At 42.3% G+C, this 25,099-nt stretch overlaps 1 protein-coding gene across 1 annotated transcript in view; it reads right to left on the minus strand.

Moving 5' to 3' along the window:
- The window catches only part of LOC122797804 (SCO-spondin-like), a 4,708,783-nt gene that overhangs the window by 4,110,722 nt on the left and 572,962 nt on the right, over positions 1-25,099 (minus strand). The window lies entirely within an intron of this gene.

Raw genomic sequence — 25,099 nt, forward strand, 5'->3', positions numbered from 1 at the left:
AAGGTTTTGTAAGATCAATACCACAACATGGGTAAAAAGAAGTTATGTACCTACCATAACGTTCCATGTTAGTTATCTTCTTCTCACCTTCTTTCTTGCTGGTTGGGATTGGAGCCGATCCTCGGCTCTGACTCGGCCATCTTCAATAGCTCGAGAGCTGTTTACTGGCTCGAGGCTACCCCATATCCTATGATGCCTGGCGCTAGCTGCCCAGATCTCTTTTGATAAAGCTATACCAGACATAATTAAGGAAGCATTCTGCCCTAGTAGCCCCATGGGCCTAGCTGTGAAGCTATCTAAGCAGAAAAAGGACAACCAGAGAAAGTTCAGCCAATGAAATCTGAAAAAGGAAGCTCTTCTCGATCCACTAGGATAGGGGGATGGAGGGTGGGACGCAAGAAAGAAGGAGAGAAGAAGATAACTAACATGGAACGTTATGACAGGTACATAACTTCTTTATGTTAAGTTGTCTATCTCGCCTTCATTCTTGCTGGTTGGGACAGCGTCCCTAGCACCTACTATCCTGGGTGGCTCATTGGAACAAACTCTTCAGAACAGTGGAACCAAAGTCAGCTCTGTTTCTGGAGGCACTGTCTAGTTTATAATGAGAAATGAAGGTATGTGGGTTAGCCCACGTAGCAGCTGCGCAGATAGATTCCATGGGCAACCTAGATTGGAAGGCCACCGAGGTGGCTAAGGCCCTAGTAGAGTGGCCTTTTGGTTTGATAGATAATTCTTTGTTTCTCAGCTGGTAAATGAATATAATAATGTGAGACAACCACCTAGATAATGTTACTTTTGAGACTGGAAGGCCTTGTCTGCCCTCAGCATAGGAAAGGAAAAGTTGATCCGACTTCCTGATGTCCTTTGTCCTATGCAAATAAAAACGCAGCTGTCTGTGAACATCTAACTGGTGCAATTTATATTTTGCCTTGTTGGTGTGATTAGGAAAAAACACAGGAAGGTCTATGGACTGATTTAAATTACTTTGTGAACAGACCTTAGGAAGAAAGGAAGGATTGGTCCTTAGAGCGACTCTGTCGTTATGAAAAACTAAGTACGGGGGATGAATACATAGAGCCTGAAGCTCCGAAACACGTCTGGCAGAAGTAATGGCTACCAGAAAGAGAGTCTTCCAGGATAAAAACTTAATGGAGCAAGATGCTGCAGGTTCAAAAGGTGGCAAGATTAGGGAAGCTAGTACCAAATTTAGATCCCACGGAGGTGGGGGATCCCTCACTGGGGGCCTAAGCAGAGTGGTTCCTTTCAGGAAGGCTTTACACAGCTTATGAGACATAATGTTGTTAGAAGACAACCCAATGTGAAAATTCGAAATGGCAGCTAACTGAACCCTGATTGTAGCAGAAGCGGAACCAGAATGAAAGAGTTCCGCTAAAAATTCCAAAATCTCGTGGACAGGGGCTGAAAAGGGATCTATATTCTTAACCTCTGCCCAGCAAGAAAAACGTTTCAACTTGCTAGCATAAGTTTTCCTAGTTGTGGATTTGTGCGATGAGATAATAATTTCCCGCACAGAGGAGGAAATATTAGGAAGCCTGGCTAAGGTTGGAAGTGGAGCAACCAAGCTGTGAGCTGGAGTGTTTGAAAGGATCGATGCAGTCTGCCTGATTGATGAATCAGTAGATCTGGAATAGGATCCAGAATCCAAGGCTGCTCGAGAAGGTAATGATGCAGGAATGGGAACCATATCTGTCGAGGCCAGTAAGGGGCAATGAGGATCATTCTGCAACCCAACGCAGCTGCTCTCTATATGAGTTTGGGTATTAGGGAAAATGGAGGGAAAGCGTAAAGAAGTCCCTGAGGCGAATCGTGGACTAGAGCGTCTCTGGGAGAGTGGCCAGGAAGTGGAAGAAGGGAGAAGAAATTGCTGCACTTGCTGTTGAAGGGTGTGGCGAACAGGTCGCAGCAAGGCTGCCCCCATTTGCGAAAGATCTGTTCCGCAATTACCTGATTCAGAGACCACTCGTGAGGCATGAGAATTGCTCTGCTGAGCCTGTCTGTGATTACGTTGGAACCCCCAGGGATGTGCGTTGCGATCAGAAAACGTTGGGAAGAGATCGCCTACTGCCAGAGTCTGAGTGCTTCTTGACATACAGGATAGGACCTGATTCCGCCCTGCTTGTTGATGTACCACACCACTGACATATTGTCCGTTTGAATTGCAATGGTCCCGGGAGGGAGAGAGTCCTGAAGGGCTTGCAATGCTAAAAGCACGGCTCTCATCTCCAAGACATTTATATGCAAATGGTACTCGTGAGGCTGCCAGGTGCCTTGGACTGTCCTGCCCTGATCATGCCCCCCCCCCCACCCTATCAGGGAGGCGCCCGTGGTCACTGTGGCGACTGGAGGGGATAGCACAAATGGTCTGCCCTGGGACACTGATGGGGAGACCATCCACCAAGCGAGGTGCTTCTTGCATGCTTCTGTGATCATAATCTTGTAAGACATGGGAAGCTGTTGGAAGGACCAGTGTGTGAATAGAAGCCTCTGGAGGATTCCAATGTGAAAGCGGGCCAGGGGAACAAGAAGAATTGCTGATGCCATGGAACCCAGTGTTCGGAGGACGAACCTGACTTGAATTCCTTTGCATGTTAATAAAATTTGTACTTGCTGGTGAATTAGTGATACCCTGTCTGGTGGAAGGCTCGCAAACATGCTCCTTGTATTTAAATTTACGCCTATATAAGTGATATGCTGACAGGGCAACAATGCAGATTTTCGAAATTTATTGTGATACCTAGCCTGGAGCAAGTTTTGATAGTGTAGTCCCTGGCTTGCAGGAGGTGATGCCTGGTAGAAGCAGTGAGGAGCCAGTCGTCTAGATATGGAAACACCTGGAATCCCTGACGTCTCAGGTGAGCCATAACCACTGCCATGCATTTGGTGAACACCCTGGGGGTTGTGATGAGACCAAAGGGCAGTGCTCTGAACTGATAATGACTGGCACCCAGCCGGAAGCGAATGAATCTTCTGGAGCACCTGTGCATTTTGATGTGGTAGTACGCATCCTGAAGATCTATAGAGCACATCCAATTGTCCTGACCCAGGAAGGGTAAAATGGACTGTAGCGTGACCATCCAAAACTTTGTTCTTTGTACAGACCTGTTTAATCTGCTGAGATCCAGAATGGGTCTCCAGTCCCCTGTCTTTTTTGGTACCAAAAATAACCTTGAGTAAGTTCCGGATCCGAGCTGGTCTGCTGGGACTTCCTGGATGACCCTTTTGTGTAGCAGCTTTGAAATTTCTTTGGCTGCTTGGTCCCTTAGATTGGGTGGAACATCTGGAAGGGACTTGTTTGATGGTAACGGGGGTTGAGCAAAGGGAATTCTGTAACCTCTGGATATGATCGACTGTACCCTCTTGTCTTGAGTTAGATCCTGCCAGGCTTTGGGGTACAGTGAAAGTCTTCCCCCGACTGCCTCCAGAGGTGGGCAGCCGGGCAACCCTTCAGGGATGCAGAAAGGGCTTCTCAGAGAAGGATTCTCTGCTGCCCTGGTTCTGCGGACCCCCTCTGCCATAAGGGTGGCGTCTGTTATTGTTCCCTCCTCTGCCCCTGGAGGGGAACTCACAACGTGTGTCAGGCAAGGCTCCCTGGGATTTGCGGAACCACATCTTTCCACTCTTCTGACCCTTGGGGTATGGTCTGGAAGGAGTGGAAAAACGGACTCCCATGGCAGAGACAGTCTTGCCTTCCTGTTCACACCTGGTTAGTGTGTCCTTCACCTGTGATCCAAAGAGAGCAGAACCATCAAAGGGGGTATTGGTGAAAGACGCTCTGAAGTGTTCCGCAAAATTACATAGCCGCATCCATGCGTGCCTCCTAAGGGCAACGCCTGTGCCTGCGGCTCTACTCGCGCCATGGGCTACATAAGAAATGAGCCTCATGGAGGAGTTTACAACTGAATTCTGAGAAGCCAGCTGGGAGGCCACCTTAGCTTGAGCCCCCTCAGCTGATGGATCTCGGAGGGTATCTCCAAGTTCTTTAAGGAGATCCCTCTGAAGGCGGGTGAAATGGCTCAAATAATTCAGAGACTTCATAGAGAAGGTCGCTGAAGCAAATATTCGCTTCCCATATCTGTCCATAGTCCTAGACTCCTTGTTAGGAGGGTGGACAGATGAGGAAATTTCTGCCAACTCCTTCTTTGTGGCTGCTGCTACCACCATGGCATCAATAGGTATGCCCTTAGTTAAAAAACTGTTTGTCCTGAGGTAAAGTTATAAATTTAGCAGGTCTCCTGGGGGTTGGTTCCACTGTGTCTGGAGCTGACCACGCCTTCCGGGCCACCACAGACATAAGTGGGTCGAAAGGCGGAGACACCCAGGAGGTGGAAGGTCAGGAACCAAATGCGTCCAGAAATACCGACTCATCCTCAGAAGGGGCTAGGGTATTCCAGTTCCCCCTCTGCTTAAGGATTTCAAGGATGTCTGAAAAGGAGACATCTTCAGTGAGGGATCTTGGGGACCCTTCCAAATCTTCTAAGTCAGTATCTGATGTGACAGACTCAGGGGAGTCAACGTGCTTCCTCTTGCACTTCCTCTTACGAGGTGGCTCCTCTGAGTGATCAGGGGAGGCCTCGGAAGAGGAAGAAACACCCAAAGGGGTGCCCTGGAGTGCTGGTTCCCCACGCTTGGGGTCAGGAGGAGGGGCAGAGGCAGATGCAGGCACCACAGGGGGAGGAGCCGATGGGGTTGATCGTGGGACTGGCTCAGGGGCCAGTACACTCCTCATGACCTTGAAGGCATCCGTGCCCGGATGCAAAGAAGACTCTGGTTCTGAAGAAATCAGAATCCCTCTCTGCACCGAGGGGGACGGCTCCGAAGTCGATGTAGGAGCCGAGCTCACCTGCGTCGAAGCTCCGAGGGGGAGAGCAGGGTCAGACAAGGGTCCGATGCCACTTGCCCCCTCGGAGCCGACGAGGGAGTCCCGGCGCCCAGATCCCTCCAAGGACGGGACCAGGGAAGGGATCAGAGCCAACAACGGAACCGAAGGAGAAGGTATCGGAGCCGACGGTTCCACGACTCAAACCCCAACAAACTCCGGCTCCAAGCTCAAGGGAGGAGTCGGAGGAGGAATATCTGCAGAAGTGGATGGAGCCGACACCTGATAAGGGGGGCTGGACAACATTTTTGCTAGGGCCTGCAATTTCAGCAACCTGCTGACCACTCTCTCCAAATCATGAGCTGAAAGTCTAGAGGACCGAGAGGAGTGAGAGGACCTATGACTGTGCTCCGATTGGAGCAGAGGTGACCGTGGAGCCGAGCGTATCGACTCCAAGGAGGGAGACCTAGATCTCTTTCGACTCGCAGATGGCTCCGAAGTACGTGTTGGAGCCAACTGGGAGGGAGGCACATCGGTTCTGGCCGGAGCCTAGGTGGATGGTGGTGCTTCACCCAACGACAGCTCAGAACTAGGAGCCGAAGACTTGGGTGGCTTGGAGGATTTCACAGGCTGAGCCTTAGCCGGTGAATCCTGTGGCTTAAGCAAACCCCGAAGGATTAACTTATTTTTGCGCTCCTGCAGGACCCTTGGGCTGAAAGCATGACAAAATTGAACAAGAGTCCTGCAGGTGCACCGTGCCCAGACAGTAGACACAAGAAGTGTGACCATCTGTCAGAGACATCTTCTGACAGCATGAGTCACATTTCTTGAATCCGGACACTTTAGTATCCTTGGACATGTTAACAACACACACACACACACACCAAGGTCAAACGCACACACACACAAAAAAGAAACAACAAGCTAGCAGGTATAACTAAATAACAATATAAACTATACAGTAAATACACACTGAAAATAAACAAGTCTAAGTATATAGACAGAAACTACTCTAAAGGGGAGAACAAATCTATCTAAAAAAAGCTCTCTCTCTCTCTCGTTTTTTTTTTTAACTAAAGAAGACAAAAAAGGTTAGCCTCTAAATTAAATGGCTACCGGAAAAGAGAGGGGTGGGGGGAGGGGAAACTCTCTAAGTAAAAAGAGTTTTTATAACAGGAGGGATAGATGCTATCGAAAGAATATAGCTAGGGAAGTAGTACAACTAAAGAATTTAGGTACACTATAAAGGGGTTAAATTTTTAGTAAATACAGAAAAATACAATAAAATTATACGAGCCTAAGCCAGTAAAACAACCTCGCAGTTTGAAGCGGCAAACGAGATCTGGGCAGCTAGCGCCAGGCATCATGGGATATGGGGTAGCCTCGAGCCAGTAAACAGCTCTCGAGCTACTGAAGATGGCCGAGTCCCAACCAGCAAGAAAGAAGGCAAGATAGACAACTTAACATCAATCATTGTTGTTAAGGGGGTTTCATCTTGAATCATTTCAAGCAGTAAAAGCTTGAACCTTTACTTGTTTTTCCTACATGGTGTGAAATGCTGTGCATAACAATACATAAAGAGTGGTTTCTGGCCCAGAAATTGTAGTTATTGGCCATCTGGGCAGTTCTTCCATCTCTCTCAACTTCCTGATTTAAAAGCCCGCATTTGCACTTGTTTCCCCCCCTTCCTGTAACTAGTCTAGTCCAGATACAGATTTGCTGTCATCAGAACTGTTTGTAAACTCCTGGGCCCCCCAAGCCTTTCTGTGTTGGAGGGAAGCCTTCTAGCTTATCAGTGGGAGTGGTAAGCACTAGGTAACCTATCTACCACATAAGGAGTGGTTCTGGCCCAGAAACTGTAGTTACTGGCCGTTTGGGCAGTTTTTCCATCTCTCTCAACTTTCTGATTTTAAAGCCCACATTTGCACTTGTTTCCCCCCTTTCTTGTAACTAATCTAGATCAGATATAGATTTGCTGTATCCAAGGCTGTTTGTAAGCTCCTGAGGCCCCCAAGCCTTTCTGTGTTGGAGGGAAGCCTGTTGGCTTATCAGTGGGAGTGGTAAGCACTAGGTAACCTATCTACCACATAAGGAGTGGTTTATGGCCCAGAAACTGTAGTTATTGACCATTTGGGCAATTTTTCCATCTCTTTCAACTTTCTGATTTAAAAGCTTGCATTTTCACTTGTTTCTTTCCTGTAACTAGCCTAGTTCAGATACAGATTTTTAGTTTTAGCACTTGAATTTGCTTATTCATGCTCAGCATTTGCTCAGAGCTTGTTGTAAGCACTAAATAAGTTACAAATTACTACAGCACTAACCCTTCCTCATTACCCAGAGGAAAACAATTTTTGAACTTACTTTCCTCACTTGCTTAGAGAAAAACAGTTCTTGTACTCACTTTCCTCACTTGTCTAGAGGAAAATAGTTTTTTATTCAGGCAAGTCCAAGGGTCAGCTCCCAGTGTTTTTCCTGTCTATCTGATGATCTGGGCATCTCTGGGCAATGCAACAATTGCCTCATGCACACAGACAACCCTCTCCTCCTCCCACCCGACACTATAACCTGTGAAAGATGCACTTATCTAGCCAAACTGGAGGTAAAGCTCGCGCCAACCAAAAACTGAACTTGACAGTCAAGAGGAGAAGGTAAACACACACCACACTCATCACATAGTCCCACTAAACCTACATCACCAAAATCCACACATAGAAACACAAAACATTCATGGAGGCTCTCAATAATAACCTGCTTAAGCAACAGAGACCTCCAAAGCAGAAATGCAAGCAACCTCCACCCCCCAACACAACACAAATGACACTTAGCCCACAGACTCAGTGTGCCACTCAACCACAGCCCATAAGGCAAAACAAAGTACCCAACACACTAGTCATAGGTGACTCTATAGTTAGGCACACTGATGTCCCACTCACCAGGCTAAACAAGGAGAAGGTTACTGCCAGCTGCCTGTCGGGTGCCAGGATCTGCCACATAACCCACGCACTCAGGTCACTCCACAACAAGTACAAATATGACACTGTCATTGTCCATGTTGGTGTGAACGACCTGAGATGTACCTCCCTTGACTACATGAAAAGAGACATGGAGGAGTTCTCGGATCTTGTAGCCCAGGCAGGTATGACCCTAGCCCTGAGTAACATCCTGCCATCGCCCAGAATGATACCGCAGTACAAGGACAAAATGATTGACTTCAACAATTGGCTAAGCTTCTGGTGTCATTCTAAGGGGATCCAGTATCTGTCTGCCTGGGATGACATGGACGATAGACCACGATGCTTTGCCAGAGATGGCCTGCAACTGTCACCCCTGAGATTCTGGATGCTGCCCCTATAGTGCCTTTTTTAGGTAAGGTTCAAATGACAAATTCACCACCATAACAGGAACAGGCAAGCAAAAATTGAGGGTAATGCTACTCAATGCTAGAAGTCTAAATCTCAAAATGCACTCCCTCGAGGCACTCCTTAAAATGGAGAACATTGATATCTGTGCAGTGACTGAGACCTGGTTTAAGGCTGCAGAGAGCACCCCTGCATTACCAGGTTATAACTCATACCACACTTTTCGGCCACCTAACCTGGACCGGAACACCAAAGATGAAGGTGTGTCCATATTCATTAAGGATATCCACACCTCCAGGCTAGTTGCTCAGCATAATGCATCTGAGGTTATCCAAGTGCAACTAACTCTGGGCAAAACTGCAATCCATGTTGTAGCTTGCTACAGATCCCCCACCATGCCCCAGGATTCCCACTCCTCTTTTATTGATATACTGGGAAATATTAGGGTTCAACCAAACACCCTAATAATTGGCAATTTCAACTACCCCATCATTAACTGGGAAAACTACTCATGTACCAACTCCTTTGCACAACGTTTTCTGGAATTCATAAATTCCAATGCCCTGGATCAACTTATCCTCACCCCCATCAGGGGCAACAATATCCTAGACCTAGTCATTACCAACATGAGTGACCAGTGTTCCACACTTTGTCAACTCCTCGTTGGTCAGATCCAACCATAAGCTAATCACCCTAGATAGCTACATCCCGCCCCCACCCCATTAATGAAACCACGGCAAAAAAATTCTCCAAAGCCAACTTCATGCTTCTTAAGACAGAATTGGCGAACTTCATGACACCCATGCAGATTGACAATACAGTTACGACTGCTGAATCCTGCACAAATGCACTCTATAAGCACTTATACGAGTGCATGAATCGTGCTATCCCAAACAGAACCAAGATGCTATCCTCCAAAAAAAGGAAGCCAATCTGGTGGTCCCCTGCCATAAACAGACTCTACAACAGAAGGAAGAAACTGTTGCAAAAGAGAGTAAAATCCCATGAGTGGAGGAGTTCCCTGGTCAGCCTCAGTAAGAAGCTGAGATTCCTTATAAGATCCTCCAAAGCTAGCTACAAAAACAAAATCGCCACTGATTCTAGTCCACAGACTCAGTGTGCCACTCAACCACAGCCCATAAGGCATTCTATATCTATGTCAAGAATCTCAATGGCAACACCCAGATCTGCTCTGAGTTACAGCACAACAGCAGGAAAATTACAGAACCAACTGATATTGCCAACATCCTGGCAGATAGGTTCAACGCTAACTTTACCCCCCCTCTCATCCCTAAAAGGCCCATATCTATACAGGAAGAATGCAGAGTCCCTGTAATCACAACTATGTTGGTAAAAGGTGCACTCTCTAAAGGCAAAAACACAGCATCCATGGGACCAGATAACATCCCAGGCTGTGTTTTACACGAACTTCAGAACAAACTGGCTCCCCACCTAACTACCATGTTCAATCATAGCCTCACATCAGACTTTGTGCCCACTGAATGGTGCACAGCAACAGTTATCCCACTTCACAAAGGGGGAGCCACCACTGATCCCGGGAACTATCGCCCTATTAGCCTGACGAGCCTGGTCTGTAAGGCCATGGAACGTATCATCATGGAACTTATAAACAGACAATGGTAACCTTCAAACTCTGGATCCCACCCAGTTCAGGTTTGTGAAAGGCAGATCATACCTCCTGAACCTGATAGACTTCTTTAAGGCAGTCACCAAAGCCGTAGACGAGGGTAAGGTGGTTCACACAGCCTATCTTGACCTCGCTAAAGCTTTTGACACCATCCCCCATTCTGGAATTATAGCTAAACTCACTAAACTTGGTATAAATCCCTACAACACAAGATGGGTTGCCAACTGGCTCACTGACAGAACCCACACTGTAAAAGTTGCAGACTCCAAATCTGACTTCAAACCAGTGACAAGTGGAGTACCACAGGGTTCAGTTCTGGGACCTCTCCTGTTTGGTATCTACTTCTCTGAAGTACAGGCTAACACAAAAGGCCTTTGGCTAATGACGTTCGCAGATGACTGCAAACTAGGAGCCATAGTCAAATCCCTAAATGATGTGGACATCCTACAGAAGGGCCTCACTGAGACAGATGCCTGGTGTCAGAGCCATGGCCTCAAGCTCAATGCCAAAAAGTGCATTGTCATCCCCTTTGATAAAAACTCAGTACCTATGAACTACCACATAAACGGCAGTCTACTTAACACCGAATGTGTGATAAGAGACCTGGGGACCCAGGTGGACACTAGTCTCTCCTTTGATAATCACATCACCACAGTAGTCAGGAAATCCTTCTACGTGGCACACCTCATCACAAAAGGGTTCCCATCCAGGAAAAAGAGGTCATTGCTCCCCTCTACGCAACACTCATTAAACCCATTATAGAGTACAACGCCCCTTTTGGAATGAACCTCACAAGACATCTGCAGCAGCTGGAAAGGCCACCGAAGTACCTCACAAAGAGGATTACTGGCCTCAAACAGATGCCCTACACTGACCGTCTCAAAAAACTCCAGCTTTACTCCGTAGCATATTGCCTACTCCGAGGTGCTCTCTTCCTAACATATAAAGTTATGTCAAACCCAGAGCTGTTGGACATGCTACACCTAAAGAAATACCAACCCCTCTGAGCTACACGCTCTAGGGACCTAAACCTTGTCACCACAATAAACAGGACATACTGGAGGGATAGATTCCTGTCCCAGAGACTTCCCATACTCTGGAACAAACTAGCCGTCTATGTCAAGCAAAGTCCCTCATTAGCACTCTTCAAGAAAAATCTTGATGAGTGGATGGGAAATAGGAAATACACCTCGGGGATCACTTCTGTGGCTCTGCTCGACAGGAGTACAGGAAAATAACTTTCTTGGGTGACGTAAGCAAGGGAACCTTGTTGGCTAGGCTTACTTAGGCCCCTGGGCTGATAGCCTAGTACCTACCTATGAACCTATACAATTGAAACAATAAGCATATAGTATGGTGGGTAAAAGCTATAACACAATAACTAATATAAACACTTTTATAATGGGGTTTTCACAAATTCACAGCCACCATAATTGTCAATTTAAATATGCTATAATGACTTTTGGATACTTGATTTTTCTAATCCACTTATTCTGCTGGCTTCAGGATTATTGCCAGCTGTTACTTCTCCCACTGCTCCACCCAGAGTCGCATACAATTGACTTTGGATCCAACACTTGAGCTCCTCCTGCTACCCATAATGCTTTACTCCATCCTCAACACCTCAGATTGAGTCTGCTGTGTAATCTCCCATTTTATAACAGAGATAGACATAGCCAGAAGAAAGTCAGGGCTCAAACCCAGAACTGAATAGTTCCAATACAGTCTAACAGGTATTTCCAGGAATGACAAGGATGGGGGTGGATGGGAGGGAAGGTGAGGAAGAATGAAAATGGACAACACAGATGCCACTTTATAGTGAATGCATAACTAATAAATCTGATGTTGCCTTTTTCATTCTTCCTCACCAATGGGACAGAATCCCCAGCTACATAACCCTCGGGAGGCCTTTATCGAAGGACCCACCACAGCACTGTCGAACCAAAAGATGTCCAGTTCGTAATGTGTAACAAAGGTATGAGTCGTTAACTAAGTAGCTGCAGCACAAATGTCATCAATGGAAGCCCTTGCCCAAAAGGCAGATAAGTATCCATGGACTGAGTAGAATGAGCTGTAGGAGGTTGTAGTAAATTTAGTCCTTTTTGAGAATAAACCAATGAAATGCAATCAATATCCAACAAAAGAGCTGGACAATGTCTCTATTACCATGCCATTGCCAAACTTTGGAATGTACTCTCTCTCTCTCTCTTACTCTCAACTAGACTCTTTAAAAACATTTACATTTGCACTAAACACTATCTCAAAAACCTTGTCTATTCTTGTCATATAATTAAACCACCTTAAATGTTCTGGTCACTATACACTACAAATACTTTTACTAACTTAATATAGTTGCAATTTACACTATCTGTCTTCGTATCCAATCTCTCTTGCTTTCTTTATTTCTGTAGCTGAATAAACAGAATTGATTAAACAGTGTTCTTACTTATGATAATATACAAACAGAATTACTAAAAATCTAATACACGGTTTATTTTCTTGTATTGTATACCTCTAAATATGTATTTGTCTTGTATATCTACTTTAATTTGTATTGTGTAAAAACTTTCTTGACTTTCAAAGTTAAGCTGATGTTATGTAAAAATGTATGTGATTGTATAGAGCTTTTCTCCCTGGGCCCCCACTAAAAATGGGTCATTGGCCCAGTGGACTTTCCCGGCTAACAAATGTTAATAAATAATAAAATAAATAATCCACTTGGCTAGAGTAACTTTAGCTACTGCCTGACTCAAGTGATTTGGGGAGAAGGATACAAAGAGTTGCTCAGATTTCCTTTATGATTTTGTTCTGTGGAAATAAAAATGTAGTCATCTGTACACATCAAGGAGATGAAGCATGTATTCCCCACTATCCAAAAAATTTGGAAAAAAGACTGGTAATTGTATGAACTGGCTGATGTTATTTTCAGATATCACTTTAGGAAGAAAGGAAAAGTTAGTGTGCAGACACCCTGTCTTTATGGAAAATAATATAAGGAGACTTCGCTGACAGCACCTGGAGCTCAGAAATTGTTTTTGCTGAAGTAATAGCTACTAAGAAGATCATTTTCCAAGAAAGATATTTCAGATTACATTTGTCTGCCGGTTCAAAAGGTTTTTGAGTCCCTGAAAGACTACAGTAAGGTCCCAAGGATGAGAAGGCGGCTTTATTGGTGGTCTGAGGAGAAAAATGCCTTTCATGAAAACATCCCTGCATAGCAACCTGAACACTACACAACTAGAATGCCACCCATTACTACTTTAACACACCTAAAACCCTTACTACTACTCTTACTCCTTCCTATCCTAACTGTACCTTACCTAATTACCTTCTATGAGCACCTTAATTCCCTAGACTTTAGCAACCCCAGAAAGCAAACTGCCACAACAACTCTAATAATCCCACATAGCCATAACAATACATCCTGTACACCAAAGTACTCATCGGCCAAATTTCATAGACTCACCCACATCATATTCTACAGCTCTAGAGCAAGAAAATCTCAAAGTCTAATATGTAAACTTTTAAAACTCATTCTACAAACACAAGTACACTCCCTAATAGATGTGGACATTCATCCTAATCCTGGCCTAAACCTTACCCCTGCCACAGAGCCCAACTCCCCAACTTCTAGCTATACAAACTTGACTACAAGACCTCACAACTCTCTCCTGATAGCCCATCTCAATATTCGAAGAATAAATAACAAAGTTGCCCCCCTGCATGCCCTCATGGATGTACATTCATTTGACATCCTCTGCCTCATTGAAACATGGCTCAAGCCATCAATACAAGACAGTGAGGTTATTCCTCCCAGTTATAGTATACTGCGACTAGACCGTAATACTAAGAAAAGAGGTGGTGTAGCTATTCTATATAAAAGTGGACTACAGGTAACCTCAATAGACTCAGAACCTCCCTTAACTAGTAATGCAGAGGTACTTATTTCCAAGATTCAACTCAACAAATGGAAATCTATATATATTATTTGTATCTATCTCCCTCCAGGCAACAATATCAGCACCTTAGAGGCTATCCTAAGCGGGCTATCCACCACCTACCCACAAGAAACAATAGTACTCGGAGACCTTAACATAAACTGGAGGTGCTGTATATCTGAGCAGCCTTCTACCCATATCAACCTACATGGTTTTTCTCAAACCATTACGTCTCCCACTAGATTTAATAAACTTAATAACAATGACAGCACACTAGACTGGATCCTTACAAATAGTAATCAACAATCCTACAAAGTAGGGACCCTCCCTGAAGACCTAAGCGCCCACTCACTCACATTCCTAATCAGGTATAAGTGTGAAATTCCAAACACTACCCTTTATAAGAGTATAAGGTCTAACAAAATTTTAACCTCGACAGCTTTCAACAAGAACTCATAGCTTGTAACTGGTCACCCCTGAAACGCCTACCATTAGAAGAAGCAGTCAAATACTTTAATTCCAAATTCTTAACCACACTTGACTACCATGCTCCAGCTCGTACAATTAGATGTAGAGCTAAACCAGCCCCATGGCTTTCCAAAACCAAACAAAAAATCCTCCAAAGAAACAAACTCAGGACCACCTGGCTGACTACTAAATGCCCCACAGATCAAAGAAAGTATAGACAGTTAAGAAACGAAACCAAAAAAGCCGTTCTATCAGATAAAATAAACTTTTACTGTTACCTACAACAAACCCACCAAAATAAACCTCAAAAATACTGGGCTGGCATCAACAAACTGATACACCCAGGTCGCTCAGTCACACTCAACCCCCCAGGCTCTGAACACAATAGCCCCAACTAAATTGCCAATTCTTTCAATACTTTTTTTTACAGAGACCATTCAATCTCTTGCCAATCAGCTATCCCCTGACACAACATCTTCTTCCTCCCATAACACTAACAATCCACCACTATTTCAATTTCAACCTGTTCCTACATCCCTTATCCACACCCTAATTCAGAAACTTAAACCCACCACTCTCGCTGCAGACCTCCTACCTGCAGAATACCTACAAAAAGCTGCTAAAGCTATAGCCTACCCCATAACTATCCTTATCAACAGAACTATCTCTGAGTGAACCATCCCATCACTCTGGAAAATATCACATATTATCCCCCTGCACAAAGGTGGTAACTCCAATGATTTATATAACTACAGGCCCATAGCCATATTATCCCCTCTGGCAAAAATCATGGAGAGGTGCATTCATAAGCTGCTGTTAAACCACTTACTAGATAACAACTTGCTAGCTATCTGTCAACATGGTGTAGACCATTTCACAGCACCACCTCTGCTCTCTTATCCTTCACCGACTGCATCAATAAAAATTGTAATAATGATACACTATCCTCAGCTCTCTTTATTGATCTGTCAAAAGCTTTTGACATGGTCAACCACCAGCTACTCATAAACTTACTCAAAAACTTGTCACTAGCTCCTCCTGCTATACAGTGGTTTCAATCCTACCTAAATAACAGGCAACAAGCCGTACTATGGCAGAATAGCCCATCTTCCCATTTCCCAATTACCCTTGGAGTCCCTCAAGGCTCCATACTTGGTCCTCTCCTCTTCTCTATCTTTACAAACAACCTACACTCTGTAATATCTCAAGCCACTTGTATTCGATATGCAGATGATTCCACATTAATATGCTCAGCCACGTCACCATCACAACTATAGTCTCTTACCCAAAACGTGTTTAGCACAGTTGAGAAATGGCTCCTTGATCGATGTCTCATTCTGAATCAAAAAAACCCAAAAAATGCTATTATTCACACCCACTCGTAGAACCTCCCCACTTAACTTTAATGTTACATCGACTAATGGTACCATTATATCTCCTGATCCTACCACAAAACTTCTTTGGGTACTAATTGATAATAACATCTCCTTTGAGCCCCATATTCACAACACTATAAAAACAGTTAAAAAACTAGGATCCCTCTATAGAATCAAACCCTTTCTGACACCTATAGCCAGGACCACTATTGCCCGTACCCATTTAATCTCAATCCTTACATATGCATCCTCTATCTATACTAAACTATGTAAAAGCAATATGAACAAGCTTTCCATCTCCTACAGTAATATTGCAAGATTTGCAACTGGGTCAATCTACAGAACCCATCACTGCAACAATCTTAAACAACTAGGCTGGTTAGAACTGTCAAATCTAATTTTACTGAACCAACTAAAAGTGGCCCAAAAGATACTGTACCAACCTTCAAATACTCCAATACTCACTAACCTAATCTCCCCCTACGATAACCTAAAGTCCCTGCGCTCATCAAACAAATTACTAGTTCAAATAAATAAAACCAACAATCTGGCTGGTGACTCTCTGTTCTCTAAAGCAGTAGGAAAAACCTGGAACACCCTCCCTGATCACCTAACCTCCATATCCTCAGCTCCCTTATTTAAAACCAAACTTAAAACATATATTAAATCTCACCGGTTATGCCCCTGTGCTAATCCAGACTAACTACCATATTTGTATCCTGACACTTCTCTACATACCAGCATAAACTAGTTAATCCTGTACTAACAACAGTGTGCATGTCACTATACTTATTAATAGTGTTCTATTTAAATAACTAATCGTATACTAGCAAACAACATGTGTGTGACTTTATTGCTCAATAATGTAATTTTGGCTTACATAGTTTACTAGCAAATAATGTGTGTGTGACTTTATTGCTCAATAGTGTGCTTTTTGCTTACATTGTCTTAAACATTTACTGTTTAACTGTACTGTTAATATTGTGCTACATTTTTTTATTCATCTCTGTACCTACATCCTTAGCTCTCTTTTAATAGGAATTATGCTACTCATATGTCAAAAGGAAGTAACTGTATACATTCCCCTCACACACACACACACACACACACACACACACACACACACACACACACACACACACACACACACACACACACACGCACCACACACACACACACACACACACACACACACACACACACACACACACACACACACACACACACACATACACACATACACACACACACACACATAAACACATATCACAGTCACAACATACACTGACACACACTAAAGCCCCTAACCAACAGACTCACACATAGATACTTACCTGAACTTCCACCTATCCATTCATAAACCGCAACACCAGAAGTGCTACTTCAACATCTCTGAATATTGGGATTTTGAAATTCACGCTTCTGGTGTTTTGGTATTTAGAACTTTCAGCTATATAATCTCAGGATTCTGAAAGTCGATATTTCAGAATTTCGGATTATATAGTAGTCCCATATATAAGAGCACTACAGATGCGATGTTTGCTCTGAGAGTGTTGATGGAGAAGTACAGAGAAGGTCAGATGAAGTTGCACTGTGCTTTTGTAGTCTTAGAGAAAGCATATGTCAGGGTTCCTAGAGAGGAGTTGTGGTATTGTATGAGGAAGTCGGGAGTGTCAGAGAAGTATGTAAGAGTGGTACAGGATATGTACGAGGGTAGTGTGATAGCGGTGAGGTCTGCGGTTAGTGTGATGGATGCGTTTAAGGTGGAGGTGGGATTGCATCAAGGATCAGCTCTGAGCCCTTTCTTATTTGCTATAGTGATGAACAGGTTGACAGACGAGATCAGACAGGAGTCCACGTGGACTATAATGTTTGCAGATGACATCGTGATCTGTACTGAGAGTAAGGAACAGGTGGAGGAGACCCTGGAGAGATGGAGATATGCACTAAAGAGAAGAGGAATGAAGGTCAGCAGGGCTAAGACAGAATATATGTGTGTGAATGAGAGGGAGGATAGAGGAATGGTGAGGATGCAAGGAGTAGAGGGGGCGAAGGTGGATGAGTTTAAATACTTGGGATCAATAGTTCAGAGTAATGGAGAGTGTGGAAGAGAGGTGAAGAAGAGAGTACAGGCAGGATGGAGTGGGTGGAGAAGAGTGTCAGGAGTGATTTGTGACAGACGAGTACCAGTAAGAGTGAAAGGGAAGGTCTACAAGAGGGTAGTGAGACCAGCTATGTTATATGGGTTGGAGACAGTGGCATTGACAAAAAGGCATACATTGGTTTGGACATGTGCTTAGGAGGGATGCTGAGTATATTGGGAAAAAGATGCTAAGGTGACGCTACCAGGTAACAGGAAAAGAGGAAGGCCTAAGATAAGGTTTATGGATGTGGTGAGAGAGGATAAGCAGGTGGTTGGTGTGACAGACCAAGATGCAGAGGAGAGGAAGAAATGGAAACAGATGATCCACTGTGGTGACCCCTAATGGGAACAGCCGAAAGAAGATGATAATATTATATATATTATGAGTGTGTTTGTGTGTGTGTGTATATATATATATCTATATATATATACACACACACACACATACCCAGAGAGAGGAAAAGAGAGAGATAAAACACTGAAAAGACAAAACAATAATAACAGAAAAAGATCAATCAGAAAAGATTGAAAAAAAACAAAACATCATTTCATGCAGAGGGAAAACCCTTCTGCACCCCCACATCCAACTGCTACTTATATATAGATATATATATATATATATATATATATATATATATATATATATATATATATATATATATATATATATAAAAATATATATATAATATATATACATATACACACACACATATGTATATATATTTGTATCTATCTATTATCTATATATATATATATATATATATATATATATATATATTATCTCAGAGATCACAATCTCTCATAAACAGAAGCTGGCATTAACAGAATGCACGTGTTTATGCTGGCAAATGAATGCTCACATTCAACTAATCCATGTATGTGTGTATGTGTGCGCGCGCGTGTGTGTGTGTGTGTGTGTGTGTGTGTGTGTGTGTGTGTGTGTGTGAGTGTGTATGCATATTATATAAAATAAATATATAACAGATATATAAAATACACACATCTATTTACTGCAGCAATATATCTATATCTATCTACACACACACACACACACACACACACACACACACACACACACACACACACACACACACACACACACACACACACACACACACACACACACACACACACACACACACACCATTTGATTTCAGTCTCATAACTATTGAAGTTATGGCTTTAAACTGAGGGTAGCACCTAACTGCTGGTAGCTTTCATTAAAGGATAAAACCCAGTGAAAAATGCTTCAAAACTGAGTTTCCAAAACTCCAGTTTTCATGTGGGGAAGAATTCTGCATCATGACAACAAGATAGGCAAGTGGCTTAGAATTCATATTAAATTCAGCTCATCCTAAGAAAAGGAAGGAAACTGGGGAAGTGCCTGAGCTTTTTTAACACTGGCAGCAAAATAGAATTGAAAGTTGCAGGTACCCAGATTGCTATGAATGATCACTGGTAAACGGTAAAACTTAGAAGTGAAAGCCGTTCACTGGGATGGAGACACTGCTGCAAGTATCAAACACTGTATGTAAAATAGCCTATGAGATATCTGCACAAGGAAGGATGCATTACAAAATCCTAAGAAAACCTGTAACAGAAAAAACACCATCCTTGGCACAAGACATACACTTCTGTGCCAGTCCAGGTATGCTGATGACTTTGTAAGTATGTGGTGATTCACATTAAGACTGATGTGACCTTAAGATGGGCAGATGAATTTATAATTGTATATTTTGTGGCATAGTGAGGCTGAGCTGTGGCTGTTTCATCCGTGGCACAGATGTAAGCTTGACAAATGAATGCAAATCAGTCCAGTATAACTACACTGTCCACCAGTTTGGTACAAAGGCTTAAATGTATCTACTAATAGATCTCTGCTCTGCAGCAGTTTTGCATTTGAATCCTACAGTCCCTACTTGCCTACTGTATGACTCTGAGCAAGTCAACTAAACAGACATTGCTCCTGAGTCACCCACGAAAAGGGACTGTGCCATCCTGCAGACTTGCAGTATTAATATTTTAAAAATAATTTAAACACAAGCTAACACAGTTTTAAATAATAAGCTGGTGATTTGAGGCCTTTCTCTACTAAAAAATACAGCTTTGCACTTCCAAACAAGTACTCTGTTGAATTCTACAAATATATTTATTCACTTTTACAAATATTTCATCACTTTTGACACCCAGGAGGTTTTAAATCAATCTGAACTCTCTAGATGCTATAACACATTATTTATAGGTAGTTACTAAGCTTGCAGTTCAAGGGACCATTATGGAACCTAGCCAAAATTCTCAATTGCCCCCAAGCACTGTCTGGTTAAGTGACTTGCTCAACATCAGGCAGATGGCTGAGAGAATCAAACTATGTACCACAGGAGCTACAGCCTATACTCTTAACCCTCTGGGCCAAGTGCCAGACAAAAGACAGGCCTCAAGGGGATTGAATCCCTGATTCTCTTCAGTGACAGTCTCTTAAACACAGCATTAACAAGTTGAGCCATTGCAGAAGTTGCAAGATGTGCAGATTCTTGTAGATAGTCATTATCATTTAAAGCTATACTTCACATATTGCAACATGAGTCTGGTAAACAAGAACAGTGCTAGTTGGCATATGTCAAACCAGTGGTTATATAACTATGGTGTATAGCCCAGGGTGTTAGAATTAACTTCTACTGTCAAAGTATTATATGGGTAGCAACTATTTGCTGGTTAATTACAGAGAATTACCACTCAGAAGGTACTCTTTTGATGGATTACAAAAGAATGCATTTGTAAGATCATTGATAACTGTTGTCAGCGGCTTACTATATCAAGCTTGATTTGTTACAGTTGCTCCACATTGTTATGAGGTTGCATAATCCGCAGAAGATGGAAAGGATGAGTTTCTTGTTCTGTTAATTTTCATGAAGATTTTATAATCACAGCGGTAGTGTGTGTGTGTGTGTGTGTGTGTGTGTGTGTGTGTGTGTGTGTGTGTGTGTGTGTGTGTGTGTGTATATATATATATATATATATATATATATATAGATATATATATATCTACACACACACAGACTGGGAGTATGGGGCAGTTCATTTGAGGAACAGCCACACTGCAGAAATAATTATTTTTGTAGTAACTACACAGTTTTGTTGTGAGATTACAAAATGCAATTATCTGGTATACTTTGGATATTTCAGTTGCAATGCTTTGTGTCTCAACTAAAGGATATGCAATATTTCATTAAAGACCCAATTAATTTATAAATATATTTTCAGCAAAACAGACACTGATACTAATAAGGTTTCCACTATAATCAACTCATTCACTCCAAAAGAGCTCTGGATGGTATCGTCAAAATTCAAATACATGCTCATATTTCTAGAACTATAAAGATTACTAATGAAGTTATAAATCACAAACTGTTCAGCACAAGCTGATTTTTTTACAGTAGAAGGATTTATTAAAATCTGTATCTTCAAGTAGACTTCGCATTACAGTAAGCACAATAAACATGAATTTTTGTAATACTTTGTAAACAACCTCACCCACACACACACAAACACACAGATAGCAGCCTTTTGTTCATCAGACTGTGAGGTTTCATACGTAAGTATGCAGTTCTGTCATTGCTGCTTTGTTATTTTAAAATATTTATTGAAATAAGACATTAAAAATAAGGAGTAAATGACCAACACTTTATATTACATTTTATACTGCAACTTCAAAGAGTGGTCATGATTCCTGAATGGTACAGTTGAGTAAATAAATTACCATAATCATAGATGTTCGAATGATCACTCCTGCAGTAGCTGTAGCTATATGGGTTATATCCTGCAAGGATATAACAGTTAGCCAGCATCCAAAGCTTAAGGGATCCTTTCACGCTCCCAAACCATTAACCAGCAAAGACGAAGAAACAGAATGGTTTGGATACCAATTTCTTCACAGCTTTCATACCAACTGAGAGAGAAAGGCTAGAACCCTGAAAAGGTCAGTGCTAGGAAAATAAAAATAAAGGCCCTCATGCTGGCACAAAAACATACAAAAATAGGGTGTTGGCAGGAGTGGCTACTACAGCAGTGATTATTTGACTATTTACTGTTATGCTGAGTTTGCTTACACAACTGTACTATGTTCATCATTTGATCACTGCTGTGGTACCCTTAGCTATATTAGCAGAGTGTCATAACTTAACTGATGGGAGGAGGAAGGATGAGGGTCCTGGAGAATGGTCCTATCAAAGCTTGTCCTAAATCTGGAGAAAGAATCTAGTTTGAAGTGCTTTGTAAAACTGCGAACAGAAAACTAAGTTGCTGCTTCAAGAATACTTGTAAAATCCAAACGTTTTCTAAAAACCTCGAGTGGACCGAAGTCCCTTGTAGAGTGAGCTGTGACTCTGTCTAGAATTGCCTTGTTGTTGTGGGTACAACAAAAGGTAATAGCATGAGACAAACCTTTGGATATACTCTGCTTTGATACAGGTTGTTATTTCTTCTCCTTGCTTTCATAAGAAATGAAAAAATCAGACGTCCTGAAAGTTGTAGTTCTGTCAAGATAATATCTGAGTTGTCTGTGGACATCCCGAACATGGAGAATCCTTTCTTCCTCATTTTAAGGTTCTGGAAAGATTACATAGTGATGGACCACTTGGCTCAAAGTAAACTCAGATACCACTTTAGGCATAAATGAACGATTACTTCTTAAGAAAACTCTGTCTTTGTGGAAAATCAGCTATGTAAGCTTGCAACAAATATTCTTATTGTAGAAGTTGGAGCAATTAGCAAAACAGTTTTCCATGCCACGCACATCAAATCAGCCTGATGAGCTGGTAGAGATAGACCAAGAGTTAATTTTTCCAAGAAAAAGTTAAGATCTTTAGGAGGAGCCACCTGTTTTTCAGAGGCTTGTTAAGCAACATCCCTTTCAATAACATTTTCACATGAGATTACAATATAAGAGTGGACTCTATGGCAGACATGCTGAAATGGAGGAGTAAAAAGCCCAGTGGATAGTAACTCACACAAAAATTGTAGAACCAGAGAAAAAGTAGCCCTAAAAGAGTCCTGGTTATTGTCTTGGCAACACCTAGAATTTTTTTTCCATTTGCTAATGTATGATTTCCTAGTAGCAGGGTTTGTCATCTCCTTTAATATCTGCTGCACTTTCTCAGAAAATATTTGTCTAAAAGATATTAGGGCTTTGTCATCCAGGCAATTTGTTGTAGTTGTTTTGAGTTGAGATATATCAAACACCCCTTTTTCTATGTTTGCAGGTTCAGTCTGTGAGAAAGCTTATAGTAACTACCCTTAGCCATTTCCAAAATAAGGGAAGCCACTGTTGCCTGGGCCAGGAAGGGGTGACAACAGTGATCTATGAAAAGTCCTACTAAATCTTCAGAATGACTCTGATATTAGTGGAAATAGTAGAAAAACGTGCAGGAACATTTCTGTTAATTGAAAATTAAAGACATCTGTTTTCCACACCTTTTTGCATAGAGTCTAGAGGAAAATTTTGTCAAATGAGTGTTATGACTTGATCAATCTGAGTTGTTACCCACTGCTGGATCAATTCCAGGAAGGCCATTTCAGTCACTTCTCATCCCCGTGCATTTGTCCTGCTCCTGCTCAGCTTATTTGCCACAAAGGTTTGCTCTAATGTGATGCTAGATGCGTGCAGCATAAGATTGTGCTGAAAAGCAATATCCCAGGCTACTATGGCTAGCGTGCACACACAGTAAAATCTGGTTCCCCCTTTTGTTAATGTACCACATTAGTGAAGTGCTGTTAATAATCAACTGTAATGGTCCTGGGACCATAGATTATTGGCAGTCAAAAGTATTTATAACTGCCAACTTGTCTTTCATGTTTATGTGTGTTGGTCTGAATTTTTTGTTCCAAAGACACTGCACTCTTATCCCCATAGACACTGCTCCAAAAGAAAGTCTGAGGTATCTATCACAGACTTTCCTTGAGCTGAAAGTGGAAATGGGAGACCTGGATTCAGATAAAATTGGTTTCTTCACCAAAGAAGTTCCCTTCTTGGGACTTCCAAGATGGCTGCACAATGAGTAACAGCTTAATTTCAACTCTCCCAGTGTGAAAAACAGAAACTCAGTAGAGAGAGACAGTTAACTCATATTTTGCTGTAAATTTCAGTAACTAGCTAGTAAGTATACTGCCTGGATTCCAGCAAAAGGAAATTCAGAAAGCCTGAAAGAAAATCAATTACAAAAGGTGAGGAAAAACACTGACTGGAAAGAATTTTGCAGCCATTCAGCGAAAAGCAGTGCAAGCTCCAGCTTTGATAAAAGACACGACTTCCACTAACCTAGAGGAAAAAATAAGTTAAATGTACTCAGAGCTGGTTAAAATAAATAAAACACTGAAGGAGTATACCAACTCAAATAAAAGACTGGAGAAATGGAGGAAGCTTTAAAAAGACATTCAGGTGACATGATAAAACTGCAAATATCAAAGGTGGAAATGAAGAAAAGGCTGTCTGAATATGAGACTGCTCAAGAAAGGATGTTTCAAAAACAACAGAATTAGAGAACAGAGCACATAGGGATAACCTGAGATTTTCTGATGTGCCAGAGAAGCTGGAAGAAACAGACTGTATTAATTTTATCAAGTACAAATAAGCAAGGTATTCCACAGCAGGAGTTGTTAATTGAAAGAGCATACAGTGTGTATACTCCAAACCTGGCCATGAGAAAGCAACCTAGACCTTTAATAGTAAAGAAGCAGTCTTACAAGCAGAAGGAGTTAATTCTGACAAAACTATGGCAGAAGGATAAACTAATAAAAGCGGAAGACAGTAAAGTGTTTGTGCAAAATGATTATTCACTGTACACCAGGCAGAAAAGGAGTAAATTTATTCCACTATCAGAGAATGTCGCGAAGCAAGTATCAGACTCAAACTGCTGTACCCAGCTATTTTTAGAATATTCTTTGCTGGAGGGACAAAATCATTTTCTGATGCAGAGCATGCCAAGCAGAAAATAGTGAGTTTTGAAACAGACAAAGATTCTGCTTCTTGTTCTTCTGGTAATAAAGACCACAGAGAGATTGTGCCAGTGAAACCTTTTCCAGTGCTTCAATGGAAAATGCTCGAGAGACAGGAAAAAGCACAAGAGTTGACTTTAAGATCCGGAAGTACATTGGAAATGAAGCAGAGACTGCATTTGGGAGATGGAAATCAACAGGAATATAACTAGCAACTCAGAAATTGACAAATGAATGTGGGATTACAAACCATTAATTATACTGGCAAAACATGACAGAACAAGCAAACCTAGAAATATTATAGCAATAACTCACGCTTGGGTGTCGGTAATGCTGG

Source organism: Protopterus annectens, chromosome 3.part1 (assembly GCF_019279795.1).
Source record: "Protopterus annectens isolate FY-2018-M chromosome 3.part1, PAN1.0, whole genome shotgun sequence".
NCBI classification, from domain to species: domain Eukaryota; kingdom Metazoa; phylum Chordata; order Ceratodontiformes; family Protopteridae; genus Protopterus; species Protopterus annectens.